The 25050-nt window shown below is 30.8% G+C and overlaps 1 protein-coding gene and 1 long non-coding RNA gene across 2 annotated transcripts in view; one reads left to right on the forward strand and one right to left on the reverse strand.

The window, feature by feature from the left end:
• Positions 1-25050, reverse strand: part of LOC136972674 (metabotropic glutamate receptor 6-like) — a 134956-nt gene that overhangs the window by 54418 nt on the left and 55488 nt on the right. The window lies entirely within an intron of this gene.
• On the forward strand, positions 10226-10774 carry LOC136972671 (uncharacterized). Its single transcript, XR_010880373.1, has 2 exons — positions 10226-10578; positions 10653-10774. It is a non-coding gene; the product is annotated as an uncharacterized lncRNA (long non-coding RNA).

Raw genomic sequence — 25050 nt, forward strand, 5'->3', positions numbered from 1 at the left:
TAGTATTATTATTTTTTATACTAAAATAAAATATTACGAAAATATGACACCTATTCGGTATTTTTGTCAATATTTTCGTCCTAGAAATAACATATTATAGCTGCTGAAAATTTTATAGCTTATATAAAAGAAAGTTTACACGTCCTCAGCATCATCTAAAAAAGTCATTTTACTATTAAATTATACGTTATCTCTCCGCAATGAATAATTTTCCTGTATACTATACTTTTAGTTAGATATTCAGCATTTTCTTTAGGCTACATAAATTCGAAAGTCTAAGTACCTGTTTCATAATTTAGAAACAATAATTTTGTGATTATTCTTCTTAATTTTCATTTTTACCATATTTTCGCGGAATGACCAGCATAAAAACGGGGAGACAAGCATGCCGGAAATCCCGGGGTTACCGGCATGCTGGTTAAACTGCGACTAAAATATAAAATTAATCAGATCTAACAAAACTAGTTGTTAATTAAACGTTAAAGAAAACATTCTTCCGAGAACAATAAAATAATAACATTGTAATATGACTGACTTAAAATCAGGAAACAAGACAATAAAACAATTAGCGACTTATTGATAGTTGTAGTAAGTCAGTGTGAGTAGTAGTCAAATGAGTGGCACGAATCACAAAATTCCCATAGGATAACATGTATGAGTGGCACGAATCACAAAAATTTTAAATCCCATAGGATAACATGTATGAGTGGCACGAATCACAAAACTTTCTCGTACGATAACATGTATGAGTGGCACGAATCACAAAATTTTCTCGTACGATAACATGTATGAGTGGCACGAATCACAAAATTAGTTGATAATAATTTTTAGATCGCGAAATTTTTGACTTACCTTCTCGAGTAAATAACACACGCGTTTATAAGTTCGATATTAATTTAAGTGTTAGAAATTATTTTACTTTGTCGAGTAAATAATTTTTAGATCGCGAAATTTTCGAGTAAGTTGGTGACACTTCTTGATATAATTACACACGCGTTTATAAGTTCGATATTAATTTAAGTGTTAGAAATTATTTTACTTTGTCGAGTAAATAATTTTTAGATCGCGAAATTTTTGACTTACCTTCTCGAGTAAATAACACACGCGTTTATAAGTTCGATATTAATTTAAGTGTTAGAAATTATTTTACTTTGTCGAGTAAATAATTTTTAGATCGCGAAATTTTTGACTTACCTTCTCGAGTAAATAACACACGCGTTTATAAGTTCGATATTAATTTAAGTGTTAGAAATTATTTTACTTTGTCGAGTAAATAATTTTTAGATCGCGAAATTTTTGACTTACCTTCTCGAGTAAATAACACACGCGTTTATAAGTTCGATATTAATTTAAGTGTTAGAAATTATTTTACTTTGTCGAGTAAATAATTTTTAGATCGCGAAATTTTTGACTTACCTTCTCGAGTAAATAACACACGCGTTTATAAGTTCGATATTAATTTAAGTGTTAGAAATTATTTTACTTTGTCGAGTAAATAATTTTTAGATCGCGAAATTTTTGACTTACCTTCTCGAGTAAATAACACACGCGTTTATAAGTTCGATATTAATTTAAGTGTTAGAAATTATTTTACTTTGTCGAGTAAATAATTTTTAGATCGCGAAATTTTTGACTTACCTTCTCGAGTAAATAACACACGCGTTTATAAGTTCGATATTAATTTAAGTGTTAGAAATTATTTTACTTTGTCGAGTAAATAATTTTTAGATCGCGAAATTTTCAGAGTAAGTTGGTTGACTTACTTTTGATATAATGTACAGATCACAAAATTGTTAAGTAAATAAATTTTCACCTTTTATAAATAATTTTTATTTATCAAGTATGGTAGAATTTATTTTATCTAGTCAACTTGCTAAGTGGAGCGCTAAACAAATTGACTAGGTAAAATAAATTTGTATTACAAAGAAATTTAAATCGCCTCGTCCCAGCGAAGACGTCTTCGTTCCACTCGATTGAGGATGGTTTCTTATCTACAAATAAATATTATTTGAGTACATATAGTAATTGCATACAAAACAATATTCGGATTCGTTTTGTGGCTCATCTGTAAGTTTTCTAAATAAATATATTATTTTAAAATAAGCACCCATCTGTAAGTTTTATCTAGAAAACATCTTTGTAAATTATTTTACTCACCATTAGCGGGCACGATTTTTTCTCGGAGAATACATTTAAAGAGCTAAACAGGAGAATAAAAATATTTTAAACAATGGTTGTCAGCGGTTTTAACTAAATAAATAAAAGTTAATTTACACAATGCTTCAAAATTATTGGTTTGAAGCCTGCCTGCATCCCAGAGATCCTCCGGTTTCATAATGTATTACAAATACCTTTTGACATACTTACTATAAAATGTGATTGGTTGATTGTCGACATATATAAATTTTTAACATACGTTAGAATTTATTTTAATACCAGGATCGAACATGGAAGCATACGGCTTTATTTTTACCTACGACAGCGACAGAAATTATTCTGTTTCTCCTCGGTTGTACAAGTCTCTGGACGCCTGTATAGCTGCGGTAAATAATTTTTCGCTCGATATTCCCGATAATTTTCCCGTTGTTTTGCGTTATTTTAAAGTTAACGGAGATATATGGAAGGAAGATGGAAAGTTCGGTTTTGTAATTGTTGATGAAGACGGAAGAATTAACGACGTTAGTAATAAATTATATTATTCGTTCGAAGATTGTTCGGATGTTATGAGAGAAGTTTACGTTGAAAAGAATAAAAAGAATATATTAATATTTAGAGAGATAAATTGCGGATTGAAACATTATAAATTTGCTAAAGTCAGTAAAATCGATTGACATGTATTTTAAGCACCCGAGTAACTGCATAATCGCCGGACCGTCGCAATGTGGAAAGACTACGTTAGTAAGAAAAATTATTCGTTGTAAAATTTATGAAAAACAGTTAAAGAAAGTTTTATGGTGTTATTCTGTATACTTACCGTTTTTTCGAGATGAAAAAGGTATTACATTTATGTACGGCCTACCTGAATCTGTGCAAGGATGGGATTTAGTAGTAATCGATGATTTGATGCACGAACTCAGTTCAAAAACTGCGTTTCTGTTCACAACAGAGTCTCACCATTATAATGTAAGCGTGATCCTGATAATGCAAAATCTGTTTCCGAAAAATAGAATTATGAGAGATATTACTTTAAATACGCATTATTTGATTTTGTTTAAAAATAATCGAGACGAAAGTCAAGTAAGCTGTTTGGGACGCCAAGCTTTCGCAGGAAAATGTAATTTTTTTATGGACGCATATAAAAAAGCGACAGAAAAGGATTTTGGTTATTTGCTGCTGGATTTTCATCCTAAAACAGACAAGAAACTTTCGGTGCGGGATTCGTGTTTTCCGGACGAACAAGGTATTTATTGGGTATACTTACCGATAAAATGAAGAACGTAAAGAAAAATTATCACATGTTGGCGCATTTAGCCAAAACTACTCCCTCTCAACGAAGAGCGATATTGAAAGAGGCCACTTCCGACCAAGTTAAAGTTTTGTGCGAAATATGCGATAATTTTCTGAGAGGAAATATACCTGCTGACGTTCATAAATTACGAAAATATAAAAAAGTAATCAGGAAATTAAGTGAAAAACGTGTTCCTTTAAATATCAAGAAAAAAATTTTGATTAATCAATCGGGTGGATTCCTTCCTCTTCTACTGGCGCCGTTATTGTCTATGGCAGGAGGATTAATCGGTAAAGCAATAGGAAAAAGAATCTAATGGCGAAGCAAATGGCTCTGGTCCCTCCCGAGTTGCTGGCAGGATATCAAATTAAACCCGAAATAAGAATTGGAAGTAATATCGAAGAATTACTCGAGAGTACCGATTTATCCGACGATAGTAAAGTTAAATTATTAAGTCAGTTGATTTCGAGATATCAGAGAACCGTCCATAAGCCGAAGGAGCCTGTCAGAGTATCCGTTGTGCCCGATGAAAAACCGCCGGAGCTACCCGAAGAAAAACCACCTACCTCCGATAACGGTGAGGATGCGTTTATTAAACAAATAACTATATCTGTACCCCAGCTATATCAAAAATACGTTCCTCATTTAATCGATAAACTGAGACAAAACGACTACGGATGGAATACAAAAGGTGAATTAACAGTTAGCGGCACTCCAGTACCACGAAGCCACATAATTGATCTGTTATCTCATTTGTTTCGCAATCGAAAAACATCTATTGCGCCTATCGGTTTTAACGTGTTTTGGGAAGCTGTAAGAAAACTAAATTTTCCTAGAGAGTGGATAGGAAATAAAAGTTTGTCGACTCTACCCGAAATCGGCGAAAAACCGCGATATCAACCGATACAAGTCGAAAGTCCCGAAGAAATTTTTTCTACAATTTCTCCGAGAGTATTTTACCAGTGGAAAAAGTCGTCGAAAAAGAGGAAGAAGAGTCCGGAATGGAGAAACTACTGAGACGGTTATATTATAACCCCAAATCTTCGGCATCGTTTGGAGGAGTGAGTAAACTAGTTAAAGCTTCTAAATTTCCGAGATCTACTGTCGAAAAATGGCTGTCTTCTCAACCTGTTTATTCGTTGCATAAACCTGTAAGGGTTAAATATTCGCGAAGAAAAACTAAAGCTTTTTATCCTAACGACCTATGGCAAGCCGATTTAATTGTGTTAAAGCAATTTTCTAGATATAATAACGGTATAAAATATTTATTAACAGTAATTGATGTATTTAGTAAATATTGTTACGTTGTGCCAATAAAGGATAAAAAACCTAAGTCTGTTGCCGAAGCGTTTCAAATTATTTTTAAACGCAATGTTCCTAAAAATATGCAAACCGATAAGGGAACCGAATTTTATAATAGATTAGTAAAAAATTTGTTTAAAAAATATAAAATTAATCACTATTCGACCCATTCGGATACTAAGGCTTCGGTGGTCGAGAGATTAAATAAAACTTTACGAAATAAAATATATAGATTAATTACTTATCGTAATTCTTATCAATATATCGATAAATTAAACGATATTGTAAAAGGATATAATAATAGTTTTCATAGAAGTATCGGGATGGCTCCATCTGAAGTTAGTCTTTTGCATTACGGTTCGATTTTTGATAGGCTGTACGGTATAAAAAGGAAAAGTAAATTTAAATTTAATATTGGTGATTTAGTTCGAATTTCGAAAATACGTAAAACATTTAGTCGCGGATATCTGCCGGGCTGGACGAAGGAAATATTTGTTATTCACGACCGATTTCTATCACATCCTCCGACTTACGTATTAAAAGATGCGAATAACGAGATTCTAGAAGGAAGGTTTTATACCGAAGAATTACAAAAGGTAACAAAATGATGCAATCAGATTTTTTCGTGACGCTGATAAGTAATGCAAGTATGGACCTGTTTCCGGGGAATACGCAGTCGCATTTCACAGTGAAAATGAGTCCTCCTATTAATTTACACGGAAATTGGACCGTCGGTCTTGCCGAAGCTATTATTCCGAGAAACTGGTTTAATATATCTAATCATAATAATCAGTATATTGTGACGATCGAAGAAAGCGTGAAAGAAGAAGACGAACCTTTGCCGGATAAATCATATTTGATTCCATTAATTTCTATTAAAGGCGATAAAACTGAATTGTTTGATATAATAAATTCGAACATAGTTAGTCTAACAAATTCTAATTTGGCAGAATTTATTTTCGATAAAAATAATCAAACTGTGGATATAAATATAAAAGACGAGCACGAGTTATTTATCACCGTAAAGGATTCGTCGAAATTACTTTATATGCTAAACTTACCTAACGAAGATACTGTATTAAGGGGTAATTCGACTCATAATTTTCGACTGTCGACTCAGGACTACTCTAACGAATATTTTAATTTGGTGGAGAAAAATAGAAAGAGAGAAGTAATTAAGAAAGTTTATAAAGACGAAAAAATCTTTATTCCTATCGGATTATACTCGTCTCCCGAAAAATTTCTTAGCATTTTTAAGTATATAAAACTGGCGTTGCTGCCTAATAATAAAATTATTTTAAAAGTTCCGTGGAATATTTCTGTAGAATTTGGAGATGAATTGAAAGATTTTCTCGGATTTACGGCTACAAAATTTCCACCCGGCGAATATATAAGTCGCTATCCCATCGAAATGTCGGCGGGAATTTCGGAAATTTTTATTTACTCGAATATTATTTCTTCTCATCACGTAGGAGATATAACAGCGCCGTTATTAAGAGTTATACCCGTTATGGGCACGAAAGAAGATCAGATAGTCAAAGTTTATTCCAAACCTTTGTATTTTCCTATTAGGAAAAATTTTATCGAAACAATCGAAATCGAACTGAGATCTGCGAGCGGAAAAGAGATAGTCTTTTTCGGAGGAAAAACAATATTAATTTTATCTTTTAAACAGTTATAAATACCTGTTAGTTTAATATCTAGCATTAGTTTGTCTTTAAGAAGTGCAAAATGAAGCTCGATCCAAAAGCTTGTATAAATTACTACTGTAATCAAGCAGGAGGTACGTTATGGACTCCCGATTTATATTTGAGGCAACATTTGACGGGACGAGGTTATTTTGCGGGGCCTCAAATTCAGCGAGGGTATGGATTCTTCGCCGATCTTTTTAGAAAATCAGTACCGATTCTGGGCCGAATCGGATCGTATCTGGGGCGCAAAGCATTAAATTTTGCGTCGGGTGTTGGATCGGACGTAATTGCGGGGAAATCATTTAAAGAATCGGCAAAATCGCATCTAAAGGATATCGGCTCTGAAATTAAAGATGATGTAGTTAAAAAAGTGCAAGGCGGATCGGGTATAAAACGAAAGCGACCGAAGAGACTGAAGCAGACGCAGAATAAAAGACGGAAAGTACACGATATATTTTCGGAATAAGAAAAATGGACCCGAATTCCTGCCCCTGCACCAAAAGCGAGCTCGACTTATTTAGCACCGTTTCGACGCAACTGGCCATCGACAATACTACAGAAGTTATTGTTCATCCCGTAGCAACAATATCGGATAGCCGTGCCCCGATAGAATTTTACATATCCGGTTCTGGCGAAAATTATATCGACTTGCATTCGATTTATCTCCACGTTCAAGCAAAAATTATTAAAAACGACGGAACGGACGTTTCTGCCGAAGAAAAGGTCGCACCTGTTAATTATTTTTTAAATAGTTTATTTTCTCAATGCAGCGTGTTTTTAAATGATAAACAAATAATTTCGCAGACTAATTACTGCTACCGATCTATTTTAGAAGCATTATTATTTTATTCAAAAGATGCGCAGGAAACTTTTTTAACGAGCGCATTATTTTATAAAGATACTGCGCAATATATGGACTCGTTAGACGATAATAATGAAGGATTGGCTAAAAGATTTAATATTGCTAAACAAAGTAAATTAATAGATTTAATCGGAAGGCTTCATATCGATTTGTCTAATCAACCTAAATTGTTAATTAATAACGTTGATTTAAGAATTAAATTAGAAAGATCTAAAGACGATTTTGCTCTAATGTCTACCAGCAATAATTATAAAATAATTATAAAAAACGCGTCTCTAAAAATTAATAAAGTAGACGTTAGTTCGTCTGTTCAAATTGGAATAGAAAAAGCGCTGCAAACAGGCATCATAAAAATGCCGTTTCGAAGAACGGATGTAAAAGTTTTTACCCTAAGTAGCGGAATACAATCTACTAATATCTCAAACGCCGTAATCGGCCAGCTGCCTTACAGAATGACTATCGGACTAGTTTCTAATACCGCATTTAACGGAAATGTAAAATATAATCCTTTCAATTTTAAAAATTACAATTTAAATTATATATGTTTATTAAAAGACAACCAAATGTTTCCGCCTCAACCATATTCTCCGAATTATGGAGGCAACGCCTATGGAAGGAATTTTATATCATTATTTGAAGATATAGGATGTATTAATCACCATAAATATACTAACATATCTTACAAAGAGTATAAAGACGGATATACTCTCTACAGTTTCGACTTAACACAGGATCGAGCCGCCTCCGAATCACATAAGAGTATAAATCAAATAGGAAACATCTCAATCGAATTTAAGTTCGCAACGGCATTACTAGAAACTGTAAACGTTATTTGTTTACTCGAATACAATAATACTCTAGAAATCGATGCTTCGAGGACTGTTTTTGTCGATTACTAATGAACACCGTCACGCTGTGGAGGCTCGCATCCAGCGATCCGAAAATAAGAGAAACTTTTGGAGGAGTTTTTGCATCGGATGATTTACCTGTTTGCATCGCTAAGTATAAATCGTATATAATTAACTTAGACGAAAGAAATAAACCCGGAACTCACTGGATATCGGTATTCTTTGACGGAAAAATCTGTTTTTACTACGATAGTTATGGGATTAAGCCATCGAAACAGAATATAATAAATTTTATAACACGCAATTCTAAAACTTGTTGCTGGAATAATAACGTTCATCAGAGTTTATATTCGACGAATTGCGGCTATTTTTGTTTGTATTTTCTATATAAAATGAATAGAAACCAATGTTTAAACGAATTAAGTGAAACGGATAAAGTCTATAACGACGAATTTGTACAAAACTTTGTTAAACACCGTTTGTATTTAGCGCGCCCACTTACTGTAACGTATAACCAATGCTGTAATTCAATGAAAAATAATAAAAGCATTTAAAGTGTAAAAATTGTTTTGGCTCTCTTTTTACCGACACTCTGTTTTCTAAATTACATACTATTTAATAATAAATTCTTACCGACAACATGTTTTCTTGGTTGCTGTATTGCAGTAGACGGCTTGAGTATATATAGCAAGCCGGGAGACGGAACCAGTTTATACCGGCTAGAACTAGGAAGTCCGCAGCTCTCAACCTAGACGGAGCCCCTCGCCTGGAAAACCCTAAACTGTGTCGGCAAATTAATTTCGTAAAACTTTTGTCCTGAAAAACTAATTTCGTAAACTCTTTAACAATTTTCGATCCCGACGGAGCCTCATCGAGGAAAAATCTAACAGAGTTGTGTCACCAAACTTTAACCCTCTTAGTTAAGAGATGAATTTATAATGTAAATTTGAAAGAAATTTTTTCTTACAAATATATATAAATTACTTACGTAATATCATTCTCTTCTACACACAAAAATGATCGTTAGCTAAAACATTTTCTGTAATAAACGCTCTATATGTTTTCGTCTAAATATTCTTATATAATTTAAACTCCTTACCATTATTATTGTATTATGCATGCTTAGATCTAAGTCAAATTTTCGACTCCCGATCTTCAGAAATTTTAGGTTTTGGCAGTCTGTTTCGCATTAAATTCATTTTCTATTTAATAAATTCTTAGCTGTGTTGTATTGCAGTAGACGGTTAGAACTAGGAAGTCCGCAGTTCTCAACCCGAGCTGAGCCCCTCTCGCCCGGAAAACCCTTTAACAATTTTCGATCCCGGCGGAGCCTCATCGGGAAAAAATCTAACTGGGTTGTGTCAACAAACTTTAAGCCTCTTAGTTAAAATAGAATTAAGAGATAAATTTAATTTGGAAGAAATGTTTGTCTAGTGATCATCATAAATTACTCGCGTAATATCATTCTCTTCCACGCACAATATTTTCAACTATCCTTTGAAAGCTCGCTTTCTAATAATACATATCGCCTTTTTTTAAAAACATTAGACATTTTCCCTGCAAATACTCGTTCATGGCATCAAAGCCTTTCTTATTTGGAGGGTAATTTCCTTTCATTTTTGTAGCAGTTGCGAAGACCTTATTAACAAAAATAAATATCTGACATACCAGAATTTAGCCCGTGAGAAACATAGATCTTGTTTACGGAAATAACTTTAGCGTGTTCGAGAATGATAAATTGTACAAGGAAGAATATTTAATATACAACGCAATAAAAAATTAACCTAAAGGAAAATAAAATGAGTATAAATAATTGCGCAAACCAAGGAGTTTCACAGCTCCGAATTTCATCTTGACAATGGTAAGCTCAACAGTCATCTTGATAATGGTAAGCGTTTTATTATTTTTATTAAAAATAATTTTAAATAAAATGTTTAGAATAGAGACACAGTTGATCGAAACTGCGTGGAGCAGGCTATAAAAAGAGTTGAAAAATCTCAATATTCCGAAATAATAGTCCTTCCGCGGGGGAAAAAAAATAGCGGGTGACTTGTGGAGAGAAGTATATAATTCGAATTTTATAACTACGACAATTACAGCAGGAAAGACGGTTAGATAATTTATTTCTATACACACAACGCGATAAAATATTTATATTAATTTAAACAATAAGATCATTTATATACAGAATGAAGACAAGAGGGTGAAGAGAGACATGCTGAAATTAGTAAAAAAAACTATAAAAAGTGCCGATGCCGAGCGAACAGGCGGCTATGCGGAATGGTGGGCCGAGGAGGAGATAGTGCCTCCTCGGTGGCCAGGAGATACCGGGGATACGCCAGATCCCTGGGATCACCCGGACGCGGCCCGGTTGTGGCCGAGAACTTTTCGAGCATCGGCTTCAAACCAATAATTTTGAAGCATTGTGTAAATTAACTTTTATTTATTTAGTTAAAACCGCTGACAACCATTGTTTAAAATATTTTTATTCTCCTGTTTAGCTCTTTAAATGTATTCTCCGAGAAAAAATCGTGCCCGCTAATGGTGAGTAAAATAATTTACAAAGATGTTTTCTAGATAAAACTTACAGATGGGTGCTTATTTTAAAATAATATATTTATTTAGAAAACTTACAGATGAGCCACAAAACGAATCCGAATATTGTTTTGTATGCAATTACTATATGTACTCAAATAATATTTATTTGTAGATAAGAAACCATCCTCAATCGAGTGGAACGAAGACGTCTTCGCTGGGACGAGGCGATTTAAATTTCTTTGTAATACAAATTTATTTTACCTAGTCAATTTGTTTAGCGCTCCACTTAGCAAGTTGACTAGATAAAATAAATTCTACCATACTTGATAAATAAAAATTATTTATAAAAGGTGAAAATTTATTTACTTAACAATTTTGTGATCTGTACATTATATCAAAAGTAAGTCAACCAACTTACTCTGAAAATTTCGCGATCTAAAAATTATTTACTCGACAAAGTAAAATAATTTCTAACACTTAAATTAATATCGAACTTATAAACGCGTGTGTTATTTACTCGAGAAGGTAAGTCAAAAATTTCGCGATCTAAAAATTATTTACTCGACAAAGTAAAATAATTTCTAACACTTAAATTAATATCGAACTTATAAACGCGTGTGTTATTTACTCGAGAAGGTAAGTCAAAAATTTCGCGATCTAAAAATTATTTACTCGACAAAGTAAAATAATTTCTAACACTTAAATTAATATCGAACTTATAAACGCGTGTGTTATTTACTCGAGAAGGTAAGTCAAAAATTTCGCGATCTAAAAATTATTTACTCGACAAAGTAAAATAATTTCTAACACTTAAATTAATATCGAACTTATAAACGCGTGTGTTATTTACTCGAGAAGGTAAGTCAAAAATTTCGCGATCTAAAAATTATTTACTCGACAAAGTAAAATAATTTCTAACACTTAAATTAATATCGAACTTATAAACGCGTGTGTTATTTACTCGAGAAGGTAAGTCAAAAATTTCGCGATCTAAAAATTATTTACTCGACAAAGTAAAATAATTTCTAACACTTAAATTAATATCGAACTTATAAACGCGTGTGTTATTTACTCGAGAAGGTAAGTCAAAAATTTCGCGATCTAAAAATTATTTACTCGACAAAGTAAAATAATTTCTAACACTTAAATTAATATCGAACTTATAAACGCGTGTGTTATTTACTCGAGAAGGTAAGTCAAAAATTTCGCGATCTAAAAATTATTTACTCGACAAAGTAAAATAATTTCTAACACTTAAATTAATATCGAACTTATAAACGCGTGTGTTATTTACTCGAGAAGGTAAGTCAAAAATTTCGCGATCTAAAAATTATTTACTCGACAAAGTAAAATAATTTCTAACACTTAAATTAATATCGAACTTATAAACGCGTGTGTTATTTACTCGAGAAGGTAAGTCAAAAATTTCGCGATCTAAAAATTATTTACTCGACAAAGTAAAATAATTTCTAACACTTAAATTAATATCGAACTTATAAACGCGTGTGTTATTTACTCGAGAAGGTAAGTCAAAAATTTCGCGATCTAAAAATTATTTACTCGACAAAGTAAAATAATTTCTAACACTTAAATTAATATCGAACTTATAAACGCGTGTGTTATTTACTCGAGAAGGTAAGTCAAAAATTTCGCGATCTAAAAATTATTTACTCGACAAAGTAAAATAATTTCTAACACTTAAATTAATATCGAACTTATAAACGCGTGTGTTATTTACTCGAGAAGGTAAGTCAAAAATTTCGCGATCTAAAAATTATTTACTCGACAAAGTAAAATAATTTCTAACACTTAAATTAATATCGAACTTATAAACGCGTGTGTTATTTACTCGAGAAGGTAAGTCAAAAATTTCGCGATCTAAAAATTATTTACTCGACAAAGTAAAATAATTTCTAACACTTAAATTAATATCGAACTTATAAACGCGTGTGTTATTTACTCGAGAAGGTAAGTCAAAAATTTCGCGATCTAAAAATTATTTACTCGACAAAGTAAAATAATTTCTAACACTTAAATTAATATCGAACTTATAAACGCGTGTGTTATTTACTCGAGAAGGTAAGTCAAAAATTTCGCGATCTAAAAATTATTTACTCGACAAAGTAAAATAATTTCTAACACTTAAATTAATATCGAACTTATAAACGCGTGTGTTATTTACTCGAGAAGGTAAGTCAAAAATTTCGCGATCTAAAAATTATTTACTCGACAAAGTAAAATAATTTCTAACACTTAAATTAATATCGAACTTATAAACGCGTGTGTTATTTACTCGAGAAGGTAAGTCAAAAATTTCGCGATCTAAAAATTATTTACTCGACAAAGTAAAATAATTTCTAACACTTAAATTAATATCGAACTTATAAACGCGTGTGTTATTTACTCGAGAAGGTAAGTCAAAAATTTCGCGATCTAAAAATTATTATCAACTAATTTTGTGATTCGTGCCACTCATACATGTTATCGTACGAGAAAATTTTGTGATTCGTGCTACTCATACATGTTATCGTACGGGAAAGTTTTGTGATTCGTGCTACTCATACATGTTATCCTATGGGATTTAAAATTTTTGTGATTCGTGCTACTCATACATGTTATCCTATGGGAATTTTGTGATTCGTGCTACTCATTTGACTACGTAAGTCAGTGTGGACTACACTGACCATCCACCCGGACTTTGAAAATAACACCTTCCTCTCAAATGTCACACAATGCCGATGTTAATCGGTGTAAGCTGAGACAATTTACTGCGAGTTTCTTAAATTTAATATGTTTATTTTTGCGTTTTTAATCAAATAACAATAAAATACACATAAAAAATCACTCTCGGAATTTCACGAGTATTTTATGTCGTTAGAAAGAAGACAAAATGAAGAAATTAAACACATAATCGTAGTATTAATATACAGTTTAAAACTACAAAATAATAAGTCTTTCGTTGTCCTTTCACACACCTAATGTTGCCACCTTTACAAAATCGCTGACCCGGACGGCAGGTCAGATTTGTTCGAACAGAAGTTCCAGACGCATGCGCAATGTCATTTCACAATGCGAAGAATAACGTGCATGCTGATTTTAAATCAGTTACAGTTAGGGACTAGGGACTTGAGTAGGGGTAACATACAAGCAAAAAAGAAAAAAAGGTCAAGAGGCAGGTTGCACGTCATCATGAACAGAGTAACATGGAGGAATGGCAGATGAGTTTCAATGAGTGAGGTCTTTCATTGTTCAAATGGTGTAAATTTATAACAATATTTGCAAGAACTTTGTTTCATCGTAATTTATCAATTTCTACGAAATTTCCGGACAAAATTAATAGTTCACCCGGACTGTGAGTCAATTCCCGGACTATCCGGGTGAAAACCGGACGGGTGATAACACTACACACACCCCAGAAGAATAACAGTCTAAGGGCTGTTTCACACTATGACCGACTGGGCCGACCGGTCCGACTCCTAGTCGTATTGCCATGGCAACAGCAGTCGGTCGACAGACTGGTCGTTCCAGTCGGACAGATTTAAAAAGTTAAATATTTGTAGTCGCGTCGGAGCAGTCGGTGAGCTACAGCCAATGAGAGCTTCGAAGCTATAACCAATCAGAGTTTAGATTTATCCGAAGTTAGAAAATGGCGGAAGGTAAAGTTTCTCGGAAGCTTTAATAAACGAAGTTAGAAAATATCCATGGCTTTATGATATTCGGCGAGCCGATTATAAAGGCGACATTGAAAAAAATAATTGGTTAGAGTAAAGCGAAAGGTATCCAGCTAAAAAAATAGTCTTAAACTTCATATTAACGAATAGACGTAGACATATCTAAATGTAATTTGATACGCTGAATCGATTGGTATTAAAAAAATATTACTTACGATCAACCGTTTAAAAGTTACGAACGATTTTTTATTTCCGTCTATTTGCTTCGTTTAAGAACAACTTTATTAAGAAATACGCAGGCACTCATCGATATTAACAAAACGAATTACTTTAATTCACCATAATACATTTCATTTACAAGAGAAAGCGACATTAAAAATGCTAAAATGGTGTCGTTAGCCCGCGAACACACGACAACCTTATAAAGACGGCCATGTTTTCTGTTTAAATTGAAAAACTTACCACGATTGGCTAGTGTTCTGATCTGTAAGACGCGTTCCGATTGGTCCTTACGAGTCGGCCACCGACATAATCGTACTCAGTGTGAATTCTTTTACTACTAGTCGGCCCGATTATAGGCTCGGGCGGGTCGGACCGGTCGGACCAGTCGGTGACAGTGTGAAACAGCCCTAATGCGTCGGATGAGCAGCCTCTAATAAAAGGTTGACCGCGGTAAGACTGTTATTTTCCTGAGGTGTGTGAAAGGACATCGAAAGACTCGTTATTTTGTAGTATTAAACTGTACATTAACCCCTCCCTCTCCATCGTAAGTTATACTTTTTGCGACCCTTTCCTCTTAAATTGTTTATATAACTAATGGACGGTCCTAAATGACCATCAAAATGTAGATTTTAACTACTGTCTCCGTTTTGAGAATCCAATTATCAAAACGGCAAAAATTTCATTATTCTGAATTATACGTTTCATGAAATTGAAAATTGAGAGTTTAACTTGTTTTGTTCTTAAATTAAAACAATCCATCATCATAGGTCAATTTTGCTTGATCGAATATATAAATAACTTTCCCTAAGACTCTCAAAACATTTATTTTATTATAAATAAACATATTTTAAAATAAAACAAATTAGAGTAAAATGCAAGATAAGCGTTAAAAATCGCATATAATTTCGAGTTGTAGGATTTAGATAAGAGAGAATTGTTTAATTAGTTTAATTAAAAATATAATAAATAATTCTGTAAACCAATAACACACAAGATAATAAAAAAAAGTCTGGAATTTTATTTTTAACCTTAAAAAATGTTCTAAATACGTATGCTGTATTTTAAAATTATTTTTCTTATCATTAAATAACTTCAAATTTAAGTATTTAATTTTATTTTGTTAATTTATAAAGAATAATTTAAAGTAATTTTTATAAAGATTACATTGAAAAAATATAGAAACAGATTAAATAATAATCACTGACATCAACAATAATAATTAAAAATAATTATTTTGTTGAAGATCTATAAAATAAATCTTTTAATTTTTTAATGAAATTTGATTTTAAACTGATAGTCAAATAAACTTAATAATCTCAGGTGAATATTTTAAAAATAAATCGCTTTGTAATCCTGTACATATCTTCGCTAATAGATAATTTTTAAAATGTTTAGGAAGTAATATCGTACTTAACTGATCTATTTTAAAATATTAAATAGGATAAATTCATATTTTATATTTATTTCTCTTCAAAACTTCATAAGCACTCATCGAATGTTTGACAAGTATATACTAGAAGCGTCTCTCCTCTCCTCTTTATCATCCCTTCACTCAAGGGTCGGATTTACGTATACGCTAAGTAAGATATAGCTTTGAATCAGTGCTGTTTTGCTACAGAAAAAGAAGTACCGGAATGGTCACAGTAATTACCAAAAAAGAAAGCGAGAAATCCGGGACGTCTTGTTGCTCTAGTTAAAAAGCATCTTTATCGCATCTCCAATTTGCACTGTAAAATACATTTGAATGTAAGCCTATATCCAAAAGATTATCTCCTTTAGATATTTATTTTTATACCAATCAACAAATTATATTTGTTTTTTATTAAGTAACATTTTAAACATTCTATATCTACCCCCAAAGTGGATTAATGTTAATATCCTGTGCTGTTGCCTTTTTTCGTTTGCCATCAGCAGAACGATGTACTCGTAGCAAGTTCGAACATATTCATCCAGGTTGAATAAGTGTTGTGGTAGACCATGCATCTTAATAAATAATAAATTTGCAGATGTTCAGTCAGTAATCGATTTCTTGTTTCACTTAAAAATTAAGTTCATATTGCTGAATCGTTCTCACCTAGCAGAATATGAGCTTGGAACATGCAAATAAACTCTCCTAATCTGCAGGTACTTTCCTTCCATCATTATCTAAATAGTCTTTGTTGGTACTGATACCATTTGATGATAATAAATTAAATCTTATGCAGAGTAATTCGATTTCTTTTTCGCCGAATCCAATTTCAATATCAGAATTCGCTTGTTCCGAAACTCGTAATTAGGTTACAATATTTTTCGGACAAAGAAACATCGCTGTGTAATCTGCAATTCATGCTATTAATAATAGTAGTTAAGAACTGATTTCTGTTAATAATAGAAACTTCCTAATGTCTACTATTATCACTGAACGAAATTTCGTTTCTTTAACAGCATTTACGGCTTCTATAATTTATTTTTCTTTTTTTTGTGATATTTTAGAGATTCCAGATAAGGAATACTCCATCGAATTATTCGAATTATTTTATCTGCGTTAACTATTGTATCTCTGTTTTGTAAAGCTTCTGATGATAAATATAATTCATATAACACGTCACACATTAGAGCTAAATCTAATAGAAATCGTTTAGATAAAAATTTGTATATATAATCCAACGAACATAGATCGTTAGGATTTTGTACAGTTTTCAACTACAGCAGTATGTCAACAATGATTGCATAAAAAACTCAAAAGTTTGTCAAACAGCAGAGACTAAGTGAACTAGTTACCCGACTTATTTCCAACACTCGCCCAATCTTTCTAATTTCTGCTCTTAAGTTCTCTGCCCACAATTCCAACTCTGTTTCTTTTTCTTTTCTTTTTATTTTTTTGGAAATGGCAATATGGAGCGTATAATTTACTCATAAATATTTGAAAATGGTTAATAACTGTATGCGATGATTTTACACAGTGTTATGTAACCAGATTTGAATATTTATTCAATCATTGTTTATCAATTTCTGATTTTTTCTGACATAACGTTTGCGTTATCGCTCGTAAGTGAAATTAAATTATGAGGTAAATATTTGACATAAAATCTATAGTTTGCGAGGCATTTTGAAAGGCATTCTGTTATGGTAATCGATGTTTCATCTGTTAATTCCATTAAATCGAAAAGAAAGAATTCTGAATCTTTTATTTTATTTACCTCGCATTTCAAAAAATTATTAAAGTAAATTTTCTGCTCAGTGTCGTAGACTCATCAGTGAGAATTGATTCAATTATTATGCCTTTGTGTCCTTTATCATAGCTTAAATTTACCTTTGTATACTAGTACTGTACATTTATCAATTAGCAGGACTTATTATACTGGAACTATGGATGCAGATATTTAGTCTTACAGATCAGAAATAATATTTTTTATACAGGTGAACTAAATAAAAAATATTATTTCTGATCTGTAAGACTAAATATCTGCATCCATAATTTCCAGTATAATAAGTCCTGTTAATTGATAAATGTACTAGTATACAAAGATAAATTTAAGCTATGATAAAGGACACAAAGGCGTAATAATTAAAGCAATAAGAAAGAATTTACTTTTATTTAGATTATTAACTAAGAATAACTTTACTGTTATCAGTATCATTATAGTTATAAACAATATTTCATAATTCGGTTCTTTACTTAGGAAAAATTTCATTTTTTTTTCTTATGAAAAAATCGGTACAGAAAACGCGTTTCCTCCTTGGAAAAAGTACTGGAACATCGTTCCGGCACGTTTCGGCCCCAATAACCCCGTGCTTAGGGCCTCGTTCTTCGTTCTTTTATCAAAGATAGTTTATACATATTGCCCATTATTATTCGATGAAGAAGGAAAAGCCTCTTGTATATTGAAGTTCAGGGTCCAACAAGTTTAAATTCTGCTCTTCCTTTCTTCAGCCTAGAACCTTGAATAGGCTCTATTCCTGAACATATTCGAAATCCATATAAACAAAAAAATATTGTATTATTTTTAAATAATAAACTAAATTAAAAACGGTAATTTTTGAAATGTAACGGATCCAAGTGAAAATTAAATATGCTCGACTGTAATTTATATACTTTAAAAAAATGAATACATTTACGTCTATTCAATAAAATGGCGTTCAAGAATCTTCTTACTGTGACTAATCACATATTTTTAAAGTAATTACTGTAATTCTGTAAAATAAATTGAAATTTATGTATTTTGAAATTATTACTTGAACGCTATTAATTAATCTACATTAAATTAAACAGAGTTTTCATTAGTAAACTTTTACATGTTTTATTCCCAGAATCGTCTAAATGAAGAGATGAAAAGTATTTCATGGAAGAAACTTAGGGACCCGTAATGGTTTCTACTGCTATAAATTAATGCTACTTTTATTAACAAAAAATACAATATTTAAGGTTGGTTTTTATTAACAAAGAAACATTTTTTACGTGTTTTATTTGTTTAAATAAAAGCAAAAAGGGGTCACTAGGAAGCAAAAGAAGTCCTCTGTACTCTCTGTTTGGGTAGAGAGAACTATTAATTTCGAATTTTGGACCCCATGCAAACGCGGCTATGAAGTCCTGACCTCTTCGGAGCCCTTCTGAATACTGATACAGGTATTACCCATTTTCAATATTTTATATTTTAATGTACAAAATATACTTTGTTTCCGAGCTTTTGCTCCCCTTCTTGACAAAATAGGTCCCCCAGTCGATTTGGATCTCTATGAAGTTGCATAATTTTTATCTATGATAACTCCTTCACTGTCGTAAAGACAGTGCCTCCAGGCTTCCTAAAAGTTCTTGACTGCCCTGTTCGTTGCTGTATAAACTACTATTGAATCAATGTGTTCATATTAATTATTTAGTAATAAGTGAAATTTTAACACGTTATTTTATTATTTTATTTTCCGTTTTAAATTTATCTTTATTTCTAATCTGAGTATTAATTAGAATAATCAGTCATTCAATTTTAGTAATTATAATGTCGTAAGTTTTGTACAGAAATATATCAAAACTCATTGAGACTATTTATTTTATGCTTATTTATTGAAAATTTTCATGTAAATTTGTCGTTTAAACTTCGAGATATACAGTAAGACTAAAACTCCTTCGAAAATATTTTAATTTTATTATAAACTTTAGAGTATTAAGTGATTAATTTATTTTAAATAAAGAAAAAAATATATAAATCTTTTTCTTATTAACACTGTAAAAGATTAAATGTATTTTAAGCTTTAATGGCATTTTAAAGTATTAAACATTTCTGTTATAAAGTAGTAATAAGAGTAAACATTAAAATATTTATTTCCATATCTGGTCTCGGATTTCATCTATCTCACTCCGTTCTTGAGATTAAGGAATAACGGACGGACGGACCGGACAGACGGACGAAAGTGGGAATTTATAGGTCTATATTTTTTTCAAATTGCCGCACAATAATTTATTTAAAATTTTTTTAAAATGTTAAAATATATATACTCAGTTATTTAATTTAAATAATATAAACGTATATATAATTTTTAATCATTGAAATAAAAAGATTTTTTCGAATTTTTGTAATAAAAATAAATAAATTACAAAATAAATGAATCCAAAACAGAAGTTTCTTGTGGAATAAAGTTCATAGGTATGAAATTAAATCATTGATAAATTTGACTCGGATACACTGAAGACTCTAAAAATAGGGGAGACCGGGGCAACTTCGGCATACGGGGCAAGTTTGTCAATCGCATTTTCTCAGAAACAAAATAAAAGAAGACTCTGGTTAGAGGTTAGGCAGTTGAGTTTTATAGGTGGCTTGTTGAGTGTGGTATTTGTATTGTTCTCCAACAAGCGCAGTTGAATTAACAATTAAGTTGTCTTTTTCATTCAATTTTCTATAATATTTTGCTTCCATTTATATAGAATTGGCATGTTTTGTTATAATTCCATAATAACGAAAGTTACTTTATCTGTTAGAAGGATAAAACTTGAACTTATTTACGTGGCCAGATCATGGCTTAGTACCCTGTTCTCAGGGTTCTACTTAATGTTTCAAAATCATGACTAGTGGGGCAAGATCGGCAACACTGCCGCATCTTGCCCGGATCGTGTTCTGCTATGGTTTGATTAAATTCTCAAAATACAGCATTTCCTAATGCAATGCCTTCTACTCCTGCACCGATTCCTTCCTCTTCTGAGCCGTTGCCATCTTCTTCTTCATCTCAGATTACCATGTCTACTGGTGAAAGCAATAGTTGTACAGAAAATAAAACGATATTAAAAGTTTCTGATATATCTCCACTTCCGAAACCCAAACAAACGGTTTCTAATCGGGGACGCAAACAACAACAGGCAGAAGAAATAACAGGATCCCCATATAAAACCACATTAGAAGCAAAGAAAAAAAAATAAAAAATCCGGATCTTGCAGAAGGGCAACGGTTTTAGAGAATTTGGATTCGAAGTTAACTAAAAGAAAGAGGCAAAAAGATCCCAAGGAACCGGAAAATGACGGTAAAAATACTTATTGTATATATTGCAATAAGGAATATGGCATTACTCAGGAGGAGTGGATTATATGCTGTAAATGTAAAATGTGGGCTCATGTGGACTGTACGGATGTAGAAAATGAGTATGCTCAATTTATTTGTGATATGTGTAGAGAATAAGAGAATAAACAATATGATTTTTTATTGCTTTTACATTGCTTTAGGATGTTTTCATTTATTTTCTGTTTCATTTTTTTAATTAATTTTTGTTTGCATTATTTATTTATTTATAAATATCTTTGAACTTGCATTTCGTTGTAATAATATTAAATAGGTTTTCGGACTTGTATTTCTTTGTTTTAATAGTGAATTCCAACTTATAAATTGTTAATAACACAAATTTATATACCTGCCTATCTTGCCCCATTACTGTTGCCGAAGTTGCCCCTGGTATAGGGGCAACTTCGGCAATTGCTATCTTTTTGTAAAGTTGTTATTATTTTAATTATTTTTACTTCCAAACTTATTTTAACCAGTTCTATAGTAAGGTAACATTCTAGTAGACAATAAACAACGTTTTTATTTCAGTTTACAGCAGTATTTGTTACAAAAAAATTAAATTATTCTTAACATGCCGAAGTTGCTCCGGTCTCCCCTATATTATTTAAACACTTTAAATTTCAAATTACTTATAATAGTTGAGACATTTATCTTCTTAATTGAGCAACATAATTTAGTTTTACTTTTAGTCGGAAATAAATAGTGAGCAACAATTAAACACCTCTAGCAACAGCATTATAAATCATTCTTTTTAATATTAAAAATAGTATTGTAACATCTTAAAGATTTATTATTATTATTATTATTGATTATTAAAATAATTTTGATATAGTGAAACCTATGTAAACCGGATTTGTACGATACCGAATTTTTTATTTGGTTGTTTGAACAGGTTTATTAACACAGAAAATCGCTGCTTTCCTGAGAATTTTTCCCGTTTAAGCATGTTTCCGTTTTATTAAGGTTCCGTTTTGGACAGGATTTTTACTGTAGCCTATATTTTAAAAAAGTTGTAAAAATCAATTTTATTGACCATATTTTTCGAGATTAAGGTTGCGGGGTGGTAGGTAGGCCCACCCTCGCCATATATACTGTTCGTCAACTAAATTTTATTGACTGTAAAATTTGTTTTTGTTAGTTACAGAGAAAAATCATTTTCAAATTTAAATTGATTATTTTTCTGTATTCAATTGTTCTTTTATTGCTAAAGTATTGCTCTTTTTTCTTCATTTAATGTACTGTACTGTACACTACTGTACATAATATATTGATAACATAAATAAATGGAAGCAGATGTAAGTTATATAACTTTATATGATTGTGATAATATTTGTTGTAAATATTTTCTATTAATTACATAATATAATAATTCTATTAGTTAAAAAATTATCAGAAAAATATATATCCTATTTAACAATTTAATAATACTTTTTTTCTACAAGAAATAAATTATTTTTATACTTTTATCTACAAAATAAATGTCAAATTAACGCCTTTAGGAAGTAAAGATATAAACGTTTTTTCAAATATAATTTGTAAATTAATCGATATAAAGATTAATTAACACCTACTGTACAGATTTTTTTTTTTTTTTGACTAAATTGAAATTTCTTTTTACTCCCCATAAACACTAAAAGGGCCTTTTTTCCATGTCATTATGAGTTAAGCCAGGTCTGCAATGGGGACGATCAGATGGTGAAGCATAGGACCCGACGAATTTCAGAAAAAATTCTTAGAGAGCCGTTCGCCCAGATTCGATTCCTCAGAGCATAGTCTGACGTTTTAACCGCCTCCACCATCCGGCCGGCACACAATTCACATTATAACAATCGATAACTTTTTATATGTCACAATATAATAGATAGATATCGTATAAAGGGGAAGTGCTGAGTGAAATTCTATTCCACTGTAAAAATACCAAGCGTTTTTTTATAAGTGATGATAATTTTTTATCGAAAGTTGAAAGAATCTACTTTCTCAAAAACTTTTCTTAGATTACATTCAAAGATTTTTTGCATATCTCTCCTATTTTACATTGAATACTGAAACATCTCTATAGACTAAAAACGCAGAATAATTTAATGTTTTCTCAAAACTTGAAAGGCATATTTTCTAGAGTTTACTATATATAAAGGAATGAATAAATATATATATATATATATATACAGTACATTATTTATTCTTATGTACAGTATATTCATTGATTTCTTCAATTTCATATCATATATCGCTAATATTAAATGAGATAACATGGAAAAATTTATGAATTATATTTCATTTAAACAAATAAAATTTTAATTTTATCAAAAACATAAAATTAAATATAAAAACTACAAATATTTATATAATATCAAATTCGCAGAATATTTCAGATAACAATAAATTAAACTAATTTTTTTAATAATCTTTATTTAATTTTAAAAAGAATAAAAAATTGTTTTCGTATACTTTTCTTAATAATTTATTTAATATTTTCAATTTTTATGCGTGTTTAATTTTATAACGTAATTTCAACCATATCTTGGATTTTAATGGATCGTTTCAATAAAATAATAAATATTTAGCATTTTTTACATTATTATGACGATTTCCATTTTTTACAATCTAAAATAAAAAATTGTGATAGACTTTATAACATTTTTATTAATAATTTTGTGCTTAATAATGCGAAAAATTTGAATAAAGTATACAATTAATTACTCAAGATTTTCGCATCGATCCAATTAAGTTATTATAGGTTATCGTTTAATGAATACATAATGAGGTACATAATGATATCTTTTCGACGTTATTCTTTGCATGACTAAGTATAATTTTCTTGAAATAATATTATTTATTAACTTTTCATATGATGTTTTTCTTTACTGTCAGGTTCTACTATAAGATCAATAATATTATATAAAGATTCATGTTTCTCATATTGTTTTGGTTATTAACGTAATGATTCAGCTTATTAAAATAACAAGTTAAATCATTACGCTAATAACCAATATATATTATATCTTTCCATAATGTTATATTTGGATCTAGAGATGTTCCATCATAGAGCTCTTTTACTTAATCTTTTATACTTTTTCTTCTTATATCAAGTCTTTAATATCTGTAAAGCCAGTATTACATAGACTCTAAAGGTGGTTACTGAATTTATTACTCAATACTAAACATTAGATAGTTATCAGTCAATTTAATGGCTCCATAAAAACATAAATAAATATATAACATTAAGTAGTTCTGAAAATTTAAGATTTTAATGTTATAATAACTTATTTAAAATATAAATACTGTATGTGTTTATAAAGACAATAATCCCTTGATTTAGCGGAATATTTGGATGAAGTCCGTTGAATCACGGGTTTATTGTATTATTAATGTAATTTTAAAATATTTCCACCTTTGAATATGTATAAATGAATATATTTAGAGCATATAAACTATTAAAATATAAATATAAAAATATTATTCACTGAATTTGAGTGTTTATATTTTGTTATAAGAGTATAAGACGTTTTATGTGAGTTTTGCGAAAACTAATTTGAAATAGAAGATAATATTGCGCTCTTATTTTATTTTATCGCGCACTTATTCTTGCCTATGACATTAAAATGCGAGAAGTAGCGAGAGAGTGTGTATTATGATCATATCCCATAGGAAATTAATTTAATCTAAGCATAAATAACTTATCATCTTGAGTGCAATTTTGTTAACCCAAGTAACTGCAGCGGAGAGAGAAATGCTTTTATACTGTAAATATATAGTATGTAGCGTTTTTGGTTAATACATTATAGATTATTTATATTCAATTCTAGAATTGATTTTATTTTAATTTATTAATAAAAACTTTTTTTTGTTTGATTTATCGATTAGACTGAGTTATATGCTGTTGTATATCTTAACATTCTGTTATTTCCAAATAATAAATTTTTAAATTATTAACAATCCGTATTTTG

Source organism: Centruroides vittatus, unplaced genomic scaffold (genome assembly GCF_030686945.1).
Source record: "Centruroides vittatus isolate TY-2023 unplaced genomic scaffold, ASM3068694v2 contig_300, whole genome shotgun sequence".
Classification (NCBI taxonomy): Eukaryota; Metazoa; Arthropoda; class Arachnida; order Scorpiones; family Buthidae; genus Centruroides; species Centruroides vittatus.